The 14,969-nt window shown below is 38.7% G+C and overlaps 1 long non-coding RNA gene and 1 pseudogene across 1 annotated transcript in view; both read right to left on the reverse strand.

The window, feature by feature from the left end:
- LOC128549535 (uncharacterized) overlaps window positions 1-14,969 on the reverse strand; it is a 233,860-nt gene that overhangs the window by 57,072 nt on the left and 161,819 nt on the right. The window lies entirely within an intron of this gene.
- LOC123540127 (cytochrome P450 3A24-like) overlaps window positions 2,155-14,969 on the reverse strand; it is a 28,062-nt pseudogene continuing 15,247 nt past the window's right edge.

A 14,969-nucleotide genomic window follows, 5' to 3' on the forward strand; every position in this document is an offset into this window, starting at 1 on the left:
CCCCCCCCCCCCCCCCCCCCCCCCCCCCCCCCCCCCCCCCCCCCCCCCCCCCCCCCCCCCCCCCCGCCCCCCCCCCCCCCCCCCCCCCCCCCCACACCCCCCCCCCCCCCCCCCCCCCCCCCCCCCCCCCCCCCCCACCCCCCCCCCCCCCCCCGCCCTCCACCCCCCCCACCCCCCCACCCCACCCCCCCCCCCCCCCGCCCTGCCCCCCCCCCCCCCCCCCTACCCCCCCACCCACCCCCTCCCCCACCCCCCCTCGCCCGCCCCCACCCCCCCACCCCACCCCCCACCCCCCCCGCCCCCCCCCCCCCGCCCTCCCCCACCCCCCCCCCCCCACACCCCCCATCCCCCCCCCCCCCCTCCCCCCAAGAACTCCCCCTTCCCCCCCCCCCCCCCCCCCCCCCCCCCCCCGCCCACACCCCCCCTCCCACCCCCACCCCCCTACCCCCCACCCCCCCCCCCCCCCACACCCCCCCACCCCCACCCACCACCCCACACCACCGCCTCCCGTTTCCCCCCACCCCCACCCCCCCCCCCCTACACCCCCCCCTACCACCCCAACCCCCATCCGCCCCCCCCCCGCCCACCCCCCGTCCACCACCCCCACCCCCCCCCCCCCCCCCCCCCCCCCCCCCCCCCCCCCCCCCCCCCCCCCTCCCCCCCACCCCCCCCCCCCCCCCCCCCCCCCCCCCCCCCCACCCCCCCCCCCCCCCCCCCCCCCCCCCCCTACCCCCGCCCCCCCCCACCCACCCCCCACCCCCACCCCCCCCCCCCCCCCCCCCCCCCCCCCCCCCCCCCTCCCCCCCCCACCCCCCCCCCTCCCCCCTCCCCCCCCCTCCCCCCCCAACCCCACACCCCCCCCCCCCACAAACCCACGCAGAACTTTTCACGGTCCCTCACCTATCCCTCGGGCATCTGCCTCCTTCATCAGCCTCTCACAAACCCTGTCTCTTTCACCCACCTCTCCCCCGGGCTATTCTGCAGACGTAAATACCTACCACAGACCTTTGTCTCGGTCACTCCATATATCCATCGGGCCTCTGCATACGTTAATACATACAACGAGAACTTTTTGTCTCGGTCACTCACACATTCCCTCGGCTTCTGCATAACGTCAATACATACAACGAGACCTTTGTCTCGTGCCCACATATCCTACGGCTTCTGCATTCTTTATACATACATACGAACTTTGTCTCTCACTCACATATCTTTCGGTCTTCTGTAAACGTTAGACATATATCGGGACCTAAGTCTCTTTCAACCTACATAAAATCTTCTCGGGGTGGCAGTGCATGCCAAAATCGAATCACTTTAAACCTTTTTATAGCCGATGATAACAATAACTCGTAAAAGTTAGAAAGTATGTTTTTTTTCAACATCTTAGGTCCAATCATTCTAAAGTTGTTATCCGAAACGGTTTAACTATTCTTGGTCTCATTGTGACCTGGGACCTTTGACCTCAAAATCATAGGGGTTATCTGCTGGTCATGATCAGCATCCCATATATTTTCGTGATCCTAGGCTCAAATATTTATCAATGTATCGACCGGAAATAGTTTTATTGAGCCGGAACTGTGACCTTGACCTTTACATACTTGATCTTAAAATCAATAGGAATCATCTACTGACGTGACCAACCTTTCTAATTAACTTCATTATGTTAGGTCCTAAGTGTTCTCAAATTATCGTCCACAATCAAATTAACCTGTTCCAAGGTCACTGTGACCTTGACCTTGACAAACTGACCATAAAATCAATATGAAATCCATTTTGCTGATCATGCCAACCCCCCTTATCAACTTCATGATCCTAGCAAAAGTGTCCTGAGTTATCATCCGAAAACGTTTAACATTTCCGTGTCACAGTGAACCTTGACCTTTTACCTATTAGCCTCAAATCAATTGGAGTCATCTGTTGGTCATGACCAACCTTCTTTACAACTTTCATGATCCTAAAATCCAAGCGATCTTTGAGTGATCAACCTGAAACTGATTGGTGCTACGACAAACCGAACGACAGACCGAACCGACCGACCGACCGACCGACATCTGCAAAATAATATACACCACCTATTTCGAAGGGGGGTGGGGAAGGTGGGGGCGGCGCAAAATAACAACTTTATATGGAAATTTAATAACGAAATGGATCTGGTAAATTAGGAGCTTTTATTTACATACTTAAATAAGTTGTCACATGTGATTTCGACAAAATCTAAGGTAAAATATATTAATATAATATATTTTGCCAACCGTATGTATAGACATAAATATATATTGTTTCTTGTTTAAGGTCACAGTGGCACACTTTTGATCATATGGCGAGTTTCCCAGCTGCTGATGGTTAAGAAACACCTCTGGAACCCGTCCATGCACCGTTTCAGTCATGGAAAGGCTCCTTGGCAGAACCAACGACCTTTCCGTATAGCAGCTGTAAGGCTTCCTAACAGATAAAAATTATGCCTGCAAAGGAAGGTTTCAAATATACATCGTGTCAGCGACATTAATCGAGTCGTCACGGAAAACCGTTAGAAAAATGTATTCTGAAAATATGAGTAACTTTTATTGAAACTAAATTCTAGATGTAGCCCATTCATCATCGGTACACCCTTACAAAGAACATCAGCAGATCGAAATAGATCTAATGCACAATCCATATCAAATGATTGTTTTCTTTTTAATATTAATTATACATGTACAATATCAATGTTGATATTTACTATAAAATGTTATCTAACAGAAATGATAAAAAACTATCTTTTAGATGTTATAAAAACGTACAATCTTTTTTTATTTAACTGTTTATTTTACCGAAATGTTTCAAATGTTGCAAATGTTACAAGAATACATTAAAGCAAATTGTATAAAAGTACCTAATACAAATCATATTTACAAGAACAGATGCATTCGACAAACTGAAAATAATATCTAACAAACTACAAATTATAAAAAAATATTTAAACAAGAATGGTGTCTGCATGACATGTCTCCTGAAAATACTTGACTCAAAGTTCCATTTGAATTTGTTGGAATATGTAGGAGTAGAGTGCACAGGTAGGAGGAGTTGAGTGCACAATGTATATGACTAGTGTGGATGAAATACGGTTATGTTATAACTAAAACAAACAGATATGAAAGTCCCGACAACATCCACATGCCCACTTAATGTTGAGAGTGTATATACCATATTTCATTTGGATTCAACAGACACTGTAGGAAATGATACAAAAGATACGATAAAAAAGGGGCATAACTAAAGAATATAATAATCGGCTGTAAAAGTCCCGATTATATAGGCTACAGTTGTTATATGGATCAGTTCAAAATCGGACCATAACTCTAGAAATAATGATTGGACATAAAGTCCTGAAATTATGCGTATGTCCGCTTCATGTTGACTATGTTCAGCAGGTTTTCTTTGAAATTGATATCAACTTTAGGATGAGTTGAATATACAAAAAGTGTGTCGAACCAACTGAAGGACAGTCCAAACACTATGTATGTCTCATTAAGGAAGATGGGGCGAATAAATAGCTTGTATTTCTTATATACATCTTTACGCAATATAATCCGTTAGATGATCATTTTAAGTGAAAAATCAAAAGTTCACCATCTACATTTTATATAAAATTTCAAATCGATCATTACCAGGTTTTTGATCATTGGTCAGTGTTAAACATATTCATCCTTATTAATTTGCGAAAATCAATCAAAGATAGAAACAGTGATCAAGGTGGCATTAGAACGAACAATTTTCCAGAGCTCTAACCAATGGGCTAAGGAAGCAATACATCTACAAACCGCCTAGATAAGGTCATATACCATCGCCATCAGAATGGAAGTTTTCAATAAAGGATATAAAACCTTAAGAAGCGTAAATATTTTCTAAATACGTTTTAATTTACTTTTTAAGAACAATATAATTCTTTCGTGACAGCAAGGAAAGTGCATCAGCAATAGCTCTGGCTTAAAGTACATTTAGATAATCTCCCTTTTACACTTTGCAACAATTAAAGGTAAACTTCAGAAACTTGACCTAATGATAGAGGACAGCTAAGGTACTTTGAAAACGCAACCCCTATCTATATTTTTACAAGAAACTTATAAACACCGTTTATAAGAAAAAAAATGCATTTTCTCATAATTATGCTCATCCAAAATATTGAAAACGACACAAAATTCATTCAAAAAAGTGCTTCCATCAGAATTAGATTCGGTAAGTAAGTTTTAATCACTTAAATGAATTCCCTTTACTTTTGGATGTCTTTGGAAAGTTCTATGGTTAACACAACCTGTATTTGTATCACTTCGGAAGTTTATCAGGGAGATGTTCTAATACTTTTTCAATAAAAACGATGAATTTATGTAGCGGAATATAATTGCTTTTTCGAGTTAACCCATCTAAGATGTATCCAAATCTTAATGACACAACGAGAGTGGTCATTTAATCATGGTAGGATCATGGTAGGATATGGTATTCAAAACGCCGACGACAATGTATTTACATGTTTGAGTCTACTTTTCAGATTTTATTTACTGTACTGTGTTACTTTAGGCATATGTAGTTGCTGCAACATATATGTAAAATGGAGCTGTATTTAATTCTTTGATCTCTTTTCCAATCGCACAAATACCGGTTTGGCTGGTTTACCTAGACCAACATCGGACACAGGCATCGGGACCTATAAATAATGTAAGTAAAATACATACGACTCAAGCTAAAAGAGAAAACACTTTACGTTTTCATGTAAAACAAAAAAACGATTTCATTTTTTAAAATATGTGGATGATACAGGGATGAAACTAGTAAGGAACATAAATCTTCTGACATACATGAAAATGATTTTTTTTCTCTTCTCTTCTCACAAGTTGTGATCATAGTGTTATGTACTTACTTAGGCTGAATATAAAAACATTTAACTAGAATCTAAAATATGGATAAATTGCGTCTTGTTCAAAATATGAGACAACCTAAAATTTGAAATAGATAAATTGCGACTTGGTCAAAATATGTTAGCAACATAACCAAAATGCTAAAGAAACGTACAACGTTAACTATTTCATGTGAAAATTTCGTCAAGATCAAATCACGAATTGCACGGATTTTATCAAGTCAATGCCCAACACATCCAATTACATATTTCACAAAATATAAATTACTTTGTATTCCCGTCGTGCCGAAAAAAATTAGATTCGGCCCCAAAAGAGAATGGGTGTAAAGGAAGCAGTGATTGCATAAGGGAGGCACACACACGGATAGCCGTCAACACCGTAACTCTAATGTAAATGCATCTATGAGACGCAGATGTATCGAACAAGCAAATGGCGATAAAAACACTTGAAACTAGGTTATGTTGGGATTTGAGTTGACATAATTCATGAAATAATTTGAAAATAAAAGCTATCTTCGTAGAAATATATGTCAAATACAATATGTAGTAACGCATACTTGTAACTTATCTGTCTTGTGCAATCTGAATTTCTGCAGTAAAACTACAACAGTGGCCTTGACCTCCAGCAGGGCTAGCCTTTTCCCAATACAATTCCTTGGACCCTGACCAAACGGCATGTAAGCATACTGATTTATGTTGGCTTGGTTTTCAGAGGCAAACCTGTAAGAAAAATGAAAAGGCTTTCCTTATCTAAAACTAACTATTCTCATCTAACAGGTAACAATAATAGAAGGAAGTTATATGAATAGACACCAGAATATGATTTTCCAAAAAATTTAAATCAAAATCGGGAGCTGTATTTTGTGGGCCGGTCTTTTTTGGACAGTTCTATCTGTTTGTAAATATTGACAGTCGAAGATTTACGTTACGATTTTTTGTATATTTATGGAAAGGATCCTCATAGTTTTGTTGTTTTTGAGCTACTGTGAAATGAGCCGTGCCATGGGAAAATCAACATAGTGACTTTGCGACCAGCATGGATCGAGACCTGCCTACACATCCGCGCAGACTGGTCAGGATCCATGCTCTTCGCTTACGACTTCTCTAATCACAATGGGCTTTGAAAGCGAAAAGCATAGATCCTGACCAGACTGTGCGGATGCACATGCTGGTCTGGATCCATGCTGGTCGCAAACGCACTATGTTGGTTTTCTGATGGCTCGTCTCAAATGTAAAAACAATGTATAACTATTTGTAAGGACTGAATGTTATTTTTTGTGTATACCATAACCATACACTTCTGAATAGCGCGATTCTCGGATTTGCCAAAAGTCCCCATGTGGGTTATACCCGTATGAACGCAGAAGAAATTATATTCAGTCCTTAATTATAAGCGTTTAAATGCACTTTTTGTTCCATTGTAAAAATAATTAAAGTGAAGAGAAGGAAACTTCAATCCATTGATATAAATTACTTGATGACGTTTGAAAAGCGAGTAACAATATGGAAAGTTTCATTGTCTGTAGTGCAACATTATGCATCACTGAAATATTCTGTTGGATCGAGAAAGAATGGACAGAGAGTAGCTATACTGGTATTCAATTTCAACTCTTGGTATTCAATTTCAACTCTGTTTTGGTAAAAATGAAAACGTATGACATGGTGCAGGCTAACATATCGATGCGGTAGCCGTAAAATTGCGTATTTCGGCTCATGTAAGTGTTTCTGAGAAGTTTAATCAACATTGACCATTCAGCATGACAAACATATAAAGTAGGAGATACCCTTGACATATTTCATAAAAGATCACAAAATTTCCTTTTCAACAGTTATTTTTCATCTTGTTAAAATTTAACAGAAAGTGAAAAGTGAATTCAATACAGAACTGTTAATATTATTGATTGAGACATCATGTTTTTATAAGACTGACTGTATTAAGCAAATTTTATAAACTGACACTTATATAAATATGTTATTTAGACAATTCTAGCTAAATATCAGCATATAAAACAAAACACATGGACTGGTTTTAGCATGGGTTTTATTGGATACCTACCTTTCTGGGTCATATTTATACGGGTTTTCCCAATATTCCGGCATATAATGCAGTGCCAGTATTGAAAACGTGCAATCCATCCCTTTCAGTATTTGTAAACCGTTTATTTTAACATCTTCCAAAGCCAAACGGTTGATCCTACAAAATAATCGACCTCAACTGTATCAGTCCGCAAAAAAGACATATATATATATATATATCATGGAGTATGAAATATGAACAACCAACACTTACAGGTAGTTTTCTTAAATTCAATTTTAAATTTTGTTTTGGAAAAAAAACAATGTTAACAAGAATCCTATAGCTCCACGTTTGATGGCAAATTGCACACGTTGAAACTGTGCAGCAATACTGTAACCCGAGCCAGGATCCTCGAAATACTGACCCGATAATTTACCAACTGAGCTTCTTGTTTGTGAAAGAGTAGTATATTATTATCATCTAAATAGAAAACAAGAGATCACAGAGTGATCTTGGCGCCCACCGATGTGCCATTTTTGAGAATTCCAAATTTTAAGACTTATTGACTAGCTCAAGGTCAAATTTCATTTCCGTACAAAACACTGTGCATGTGGTCAAAATTCGAAACCTGTAGCTTGAGAAATGTGAAAGTAGGTCACTATATCAATTTCAAGGACAAAGTTCTTTGTACACAAAACTATGCATGTGCATCAAGTTTGAAGGCTGTAGTTTGATAAATTTGAAAGTAGGTCACTAGGTCGATCTTAAGGTCAAAGTTTATTTTGGTACACAAAACTATGCAAGTGGTCCAAATTTGAAGGCTGTAGCTTTTGAAATGTGAAAGTAGGTCACTAGGTCAAAATCAAGGTCAAATTTTATTTCGGAACACAGAACTATGCATGTGGTCCAAATTTGAAGCCTGTACCTTCAAAAATGTGAAAGTAGGTCACTAGGTCAATATCAAGGTCAAAGTTTTTTTCAGTGCACAAAACTATGCATGTGGTCCAAATTTGAAGGCTGTAGCTACAGAAATGTGAAAGTAGGTCACTAGGTCAAAATCAAGGTCAACTCGTGTCAAGGTTCATCTTGCCACTCAAAACCATACAGGTTGTCCAAACTTGAAGGTTATTGACAAGAAGATTTTAAAAGCTTTTCCCTGTATAAGTCTATATGAACCATGTGACCCCCAGGGCGGGGCCGTAATTGACCCTAGGGGATGATCTGAACAAATTTGGTAGAGAACCACTAGATGATGCTACATTACAAATGCCAAAGCCCTAGGCTTTGTGCCACAAAGTTTGTGGTTTGGACAAGAAGATTTTCAAAGTTTTTCCCTATATAAGTCTATGTAAACAATGTGACCCCCGGGGCGGGGCCATATTTGACCCTAGGGGAATAATTTGAACAATCTTAGTAGAAGACCACTAGATAATGTCGCACACAAAATATCAAAGCCCTAGGCCCTGTGTTTTTGAATAAGAGGTTTTTCAAAGTTTTTCCCTATATAAGTCTATATAAACCATGTGACCCCCGGGGCGGGGCCATATTAGACCCCAGGGAAATAATTTGAATCATTTTGGTAGAGGACCACTAGATGATGCTTCATACCAAATATCAAAGCTCTAGGCTCTGTGGTTTTGGACAAGAAGATTTTCAAGTTTTTCCCTATATAAATCTATGTAAATTATAGAAATAAACAAAGGGCCGTAACTCACTAAAGAATTGTTGAACCAGTCTGATTTTCAGGGGGACACAACTAGGGTACCAATACATCATTCTGACAAAGTTTGGTCAAAATCCCCCTGGTAGTTTCTGAGGAGATGCGATAACGAGAAATTGTTAACGGAAGGACGGAAGGACGGAAGGACGGAAGGACGGACGTCGGACCACGGACGCAGAGTGATTTGAATAGCCCACCATCTGATGATGGTGGGCTAATAAGTGTCATTAAACCGATTAAACATTTATTAAATGGAACGACTTATTCATACATTGGAACCATCAAACAAACCTTTGTGCTGGTGGATGCATTCTCAAAGTCTCGTTTACAACCATGTCAAGGTACCTCAACTTGAATACATTGTCATACGTCGTCTCTGACTAAATAGACAACAACAAACATTTATTTTGTACCTTTTTTTCGAAATAAAATTGTCTCCGATTACATCACCGCCTTATATGAAAGAGATGATAAACAAAAGCAAATTGTTTTCAAAATATCATATTTGAGCACAGCCCTAAACAACAAGCTTTCAGTCGCTTTTAGGAAGTATTCTAATACGACCAGCGATAAACTTACATACATGTACAGCAAAATCTATCTCGGATTATTCTGCAATAAACCACTCGCGTGCAATGACGTCATCCGATCCAGGTGCGTAGCACTGTCGTAATAAGTACATTTTTTTCCAACACTGTTGATACTAGTATGTCGTGTTAGAATCGAAATAACAAGTTCCCAAGTGTGATTTATCGTAGAATAACTCTAGTTTTTCGTTCTTATGCCTACGGCCTTCGTGATATATGCTTACGCATAAGAACTCAAAACACGGGTTATTCTACGATAAACCACACTTGGGAACTTATTATTTCTTAATTAACTTAAAATTGTAATTTGTAAATTAAATCGGAAACCCCTTAAAAGCGTTGGAAACGCAATGAACATTATTATATTATATCAAAAGTACTTTTAAGGCATGACTTTTAATATTAAAAGTGATAACACGCATCTGGACGACAATGATCGATTTCATTAAAGAGCAATTCACTGTTTGAGATACTTTTTTTTTCAATTCTAACACGACATAAAGGATTATTATCTACATTCTGAAGGACAACCATCAAATATCTGCCAGCCTATGTTCTTTTTCAATGTTCCGCTATGACGTTTGAACTTGTGACATTCTAACAATTATTTTGTTGCCTAGTAACAGTGAAATAAATCAAGCAGATCGTGTTAAAACAAATCCGTAACTTACTTCTCCAATTTCGGCGTCTATCTCCTCGATGAGTTTTTCCTGACATTCTGTATTAGTAACAAGATCATAAACGATCCAAGATAAAGTGGTCGCTGTTGTATCATATCCGGCTACCATAAATATAATAGAGTTTAGTAAAACTTCTTCATCAGTCAAACCTAAAATTAAATAACAGATATTACAGAAATATGTAGGTATGCATGATTTTAATCATGTCTCCTTCCATGACTTTACGTTATAAATCGCCTTATGCTCATGAAATAAAAAACTAGATGTCTTATTCAGCCCAAAATATGATGCAAATAGTTAGTTATAAACGACCTTAGAAATCATATTAATGGAACAGCAAATGCAAATTAAAATTACAATAAAAGGTGTTTCCGAAATGAAAACAGACTATATAAACCTAAACTTGTTCGTTGTCTGCATAACATTATGAAATCGAGTAGAATATTTCGCCAAGATTTATAACAAATTCATGAAAGTCTTATTACTGTTTGAGTAGTTTTGACAAAGTAACGTTCAAAACATTGATGCCAGCTGTGGAACACATTCCAGCTATAGGTTCAATGTCAAAATACATTTTTTTAACTTGACGATCGGCAAAAGTACAACCAAATACTTCTACCTCTCTGTTTCATTCCTTCTAAAGTAGTTTCTTCAGTGTCAATCTCATTTTCACCTAATTCCCCCTTGTGTGTATTTATCAAAAGCTGAAGAAGGTCCCGATGTTTCTGAAATTAATACGGTTATAGGGAGAGCGTTGATACATGATAAGTCCGCCACGTAATATGGCAACCAGTTGGCAAATATTTAATTTATAAAGTAACAATGTTGCAAGTGTCAGAACAAATAACTTTACCACTGTTTTTAAAAATCAGGATTCGGCAGGAATGGTATTATAGCGTTTTTCACATCTTACTCGTCTTCTTTTTATAGAATTACTTAATATGTAAGTGTGCAATTGTCTGCGCTCGATGAATTTTTAAAACGGACAGAATAAATGTTATTCATATATATACTCACTGACTGAGCCTGTTTTCTGTCGGTGAATGCCTTTTTCATTGTTGACATGTAGAAATCAAACGCCTCGTTTGAAACAATGTTTGTTTCTAGAAGTCTGCCAAATATGCTTGACAGATCGGGAAAGAACACTGAAATGATTTAAAAAAAGCTGTACACTATAGAAAACAACTAGTTGAATGCTTTAGAAAGCAGGGCAAATGACCAAAGAGTAGCGTAAGGAAACTGAAAATTCAAATCTGCCCGTTTCAATATTCAAGTTCTATACCGTGACACATTTCCCCATCATTTTGAAAGTCGTCCTTGAATTTCAGCGTGTACTTTATAAATTTAAGCAATTACAGGCGCCGGAGACTAACCAGTGTATTTCCGTCAATTGTCACAGGATGAGAAAAATGTGCAGTCAGACCGGAACACGAATCCGATGCCTCGGAATACCATTCCAATGATGTGCCGACTGAGCTACGCGGCCGCCTATACATTTTCTCCCCGTTTCAATATTCAGGTTCTATACCGTGACAATTCCGTATAAGGGACGAAAAGTCTAACCGTTAATCGCAAATTATGGTACGAATATTTACTGGATATCAAGAAAACTTTATGTGAATATGCGGATGGCAGAAGTTGTCACTAAAAAGACACTGACGCCAGTCAGACGCTTTTCGTTTCAATTACCTCGAATGAAACTAATTAACGCGATTTGAAGGATGAGTTAAATGGCAAAGGATGAGCACGTATATTCTGTTATGTCTAAAATGTTTAAAAGTCAACAAAGTTTGACCCTTTTATAAATCATCAAACGTGAATGGTAGAAACTGCATTTGGTATACCCCAGTGATTTTACTTGAAATGATATTGTTTCACAATTTCGAAATATGGACTGTTAAGTTTGTTAAGTTTAACAGCTACACATATCCGGCGGTCCTAAACATTCAAATAATCGGGGTTTGAAATCCTTCTGTCAGCTCCGCGAAGGAATTTTAGTATGAACAATAAATAAATAAACTTCCCTCCTACAAACTGTAGATAGAATCCTCACAACGCAATATGACTGATTAGAACGCTACGGAGATTCTAGACATTCCACTGTGTTTAGAAAGCCTCTTGTAGACAAGGGTAGGTACTATGTAACATACCAGAAGATGTAACATACGAATTTATGGTGCAAAATGCATTAAATAAATGGTTTGTAAAATTAACCATTATGATTATTTTTAACAGCAGATAGAACTGAAAACCTTTGATGTTTCAACCAACATCGGTGGCATAAAAACAAAGATTTTAACTGAACTTAATGCCATATTAACATACATTATATTTTCATAAAAATATGTCAATCAGCTTTTTTGTACCACTTATTGTACGTTAAATTTGTCGCTGTTATGTCTTGCTCTTAGATAATATTATGGTGTGCAGTTTATTTAAGTTAACGCAAATGTAATCGAAGGTATACTTTGTACAAGGAATAATGGATTCCTTAAGCCTCTGAATTCAAGGAATTCCCTGGCGTATTTGATTATGAGATTATCAGGATCTTTCTGTGCGTCGACATCAAGACCAAAAACCAGTACTGCATATTACATCCAACGTATAACCGGACAAATTTCTGAAACAGACAAATGTGGTACACAGTGAGAATGTTAAGGAATATATACCAAGTTTTTATTAACCCTATGTTACTAATGTTGCAAGTTCTATCTAAACGAAGATCTGAGAATGGCCCATTCACATTCGTCTTCTGTATATTTTGGATTTCCAATATTGTTATTTTCATTTTCGCAAATCTATTTTTATTTGAACAAATCAGGCGACTTGTTCGAATGTCAAAGAGTAAGAAAAATGTGCATTCAATCTAGGGCTCGAACCCGGGACCACTCGCTTACAGAGCAAGTGTCCGACCGACTGAGCTACCCAGCTGTCCTGCAAATTATGATAAATGAATTTTAAATATCAAAAACCAAGGCTAAATATAGATTTTTAAGCTTGCAAAATGCAAAGTAAGCCTTTTGATTGGCTAGTGGATGGGTCGTCAGAACGAGGATATCAATAGCTCGTCTTCAGATCCTTAGCGTAGCGTAATAGGAGATGTACTTTAGTCAGATCGGTTGCAAGTTCAATGCATTATAGCAACATTTCAGGGTGGACACTTATCTTTGTACCTCAAGGATTGGCGGGATAAACGAATTTCAAATTATCATCTGATCAATATACTAATAGTGAACAATTTAAACATAATTATCTTATTTAAAATGTCCCACTTAAAGAAAATTGTTCTTTAATTCATGTATTCGTTTGTGGAAAAAAATATTTTTGAGACAAGCAGTTCATAGATATATGATGAAAATATTAGATTTATTTATTAACGAAGCTTATCGTCAGTAACAGACTATACTTACGGTACGATGTTAAAACCTTCTGGATTCTGGTCAGTCTTTTCAGATAACAATTCAAGCAGTGTCTTCATGCATTTATGGATGTAGGGTTTCATCTAGTAAATATAGATAAATACATAAATACATGGAGCAACTTAAATCAGCTGCTTTTTGCCTTGAGAGAGAGAGAGAGAGCCATATTGTTTTCAAAACTAGAATAAAATAAACAAGAGATCACAGAGTGATCTTGGCACCAACCATTGTACCAATTTTTGAATGTTCCAAATTTCAAGACTATCTCAAGGTCAAAATCAAAGGTCAAAATTCATTTCGGTTAACAAAACTTTGCATATTGTCCATGCATGTGGTCAAAATTTGAAAGCTGTAGCATGAGAATGTGAAAGTAGGTCACTAAATCAATTTCAAGGTCAATGTTCATTTTGGTACACAAAACTATGCAGGTGCTTCAAATTTGAAGGCTAATAGAGAAGTGGTAGAGAACCACTGGATGATGCAACATTATAAATATCAAAGCCTTAGACTTTGTGGTTTGGACAAGAAGGTTTTCAAAGTTTTTCCCTATATAAACCATATGACCCCCACCCCCACCCCCAGGGCGGGTCATATTGAATCCTAGAGGAATAATTTGAACAATCTTAATAGAGGACCATTAGATGATGTCACATACAAAATATCAAAGCCCTAAGTCCTGTGGGTTTGGACAAGAAGTGTTTTAATTTTTTCCCTATATAAATCTATGTAAATTATGAAAAAATAAACAAAGGGTCATTACTCACTCGAAAATTGTTGATCCAATCTGACTTTTATGGGGACACAACTATGATACCGACAAATTATTCTGTCAAAAATGGACAAAACCACCCCAGTAGTTTCTGGGAAGATGCGATAACGAGAAATTGTTAACGGACGGACGGACGACAAACCACGGATGCAGAGCGATTTGAATAGCCTAACCCAACTACCTGATGGGCTAAAAATGCTGAGGCCAATAGATTGATCATAACAGATTACTACCAGTTTGTTCATTACAGGTCTATCGTCTAAAATCCTTCCGGCAACCAAGAGATATCAAGACAACAGTTACACTTGTGGTCGAAAAGAAGTCAGATTCTAGCAACAGGTAGGTATCTTTCTAATACAAGTTATCTTTCAATGATGCATCTCTTGATAGTATATAGTGTAAGGGATAGGAGAAACATGTTTTTATTATTGATGTAAGTTTTCAAAACTTTGGCTGGACCAATAGTTTTCAGCTAAAATGTATTTTCCTACATTATAGAAAAATGTGAAATAACCTTAAAGTATTTCACAACACAGATTACAGTGTAGTTTTGCTGGTAGAACTTGAAACATAAATTTAAAGCATCAAATTTCAGTTGAAACTACATCTTGCATGAACAAATGACGCATGCAAACGCATGTACTGGGCACGCAATCAAGAGCATAACATGTATAACAAAAAGAGCTGTTTTTCAAGTGATTGTAGACATTTCACGGAAAAGGGGCATAAACACCTCTCTTATCTTTCCAGTAGTGAAGGTTGGACTCAGAGTTGTCCGCAAGAATCTCCAATGTTCTACACTGGCTAAAGAGACAGCTGATCTCCATTTCTTTGTCACTTGAACAAGGGTCTGAAATGTTTAAGAAAGTGGTCGTAGCAGGGAAAT

Source organism: Mercenaria mercenaria, chromosome 16 (assembly GCF_021730395.1).
Source record: "Mercenaria mercenaria strain notata chromosome 16, MADL_Memer_1, whole genome shotgun sequence".
Classification (NCBI taxonomy): Eukaryota; Metazoa; Mollusca; class Bivalvia; order Venerida; family Veneridae; genus Mercenaria; species Mercenaria mercenaria.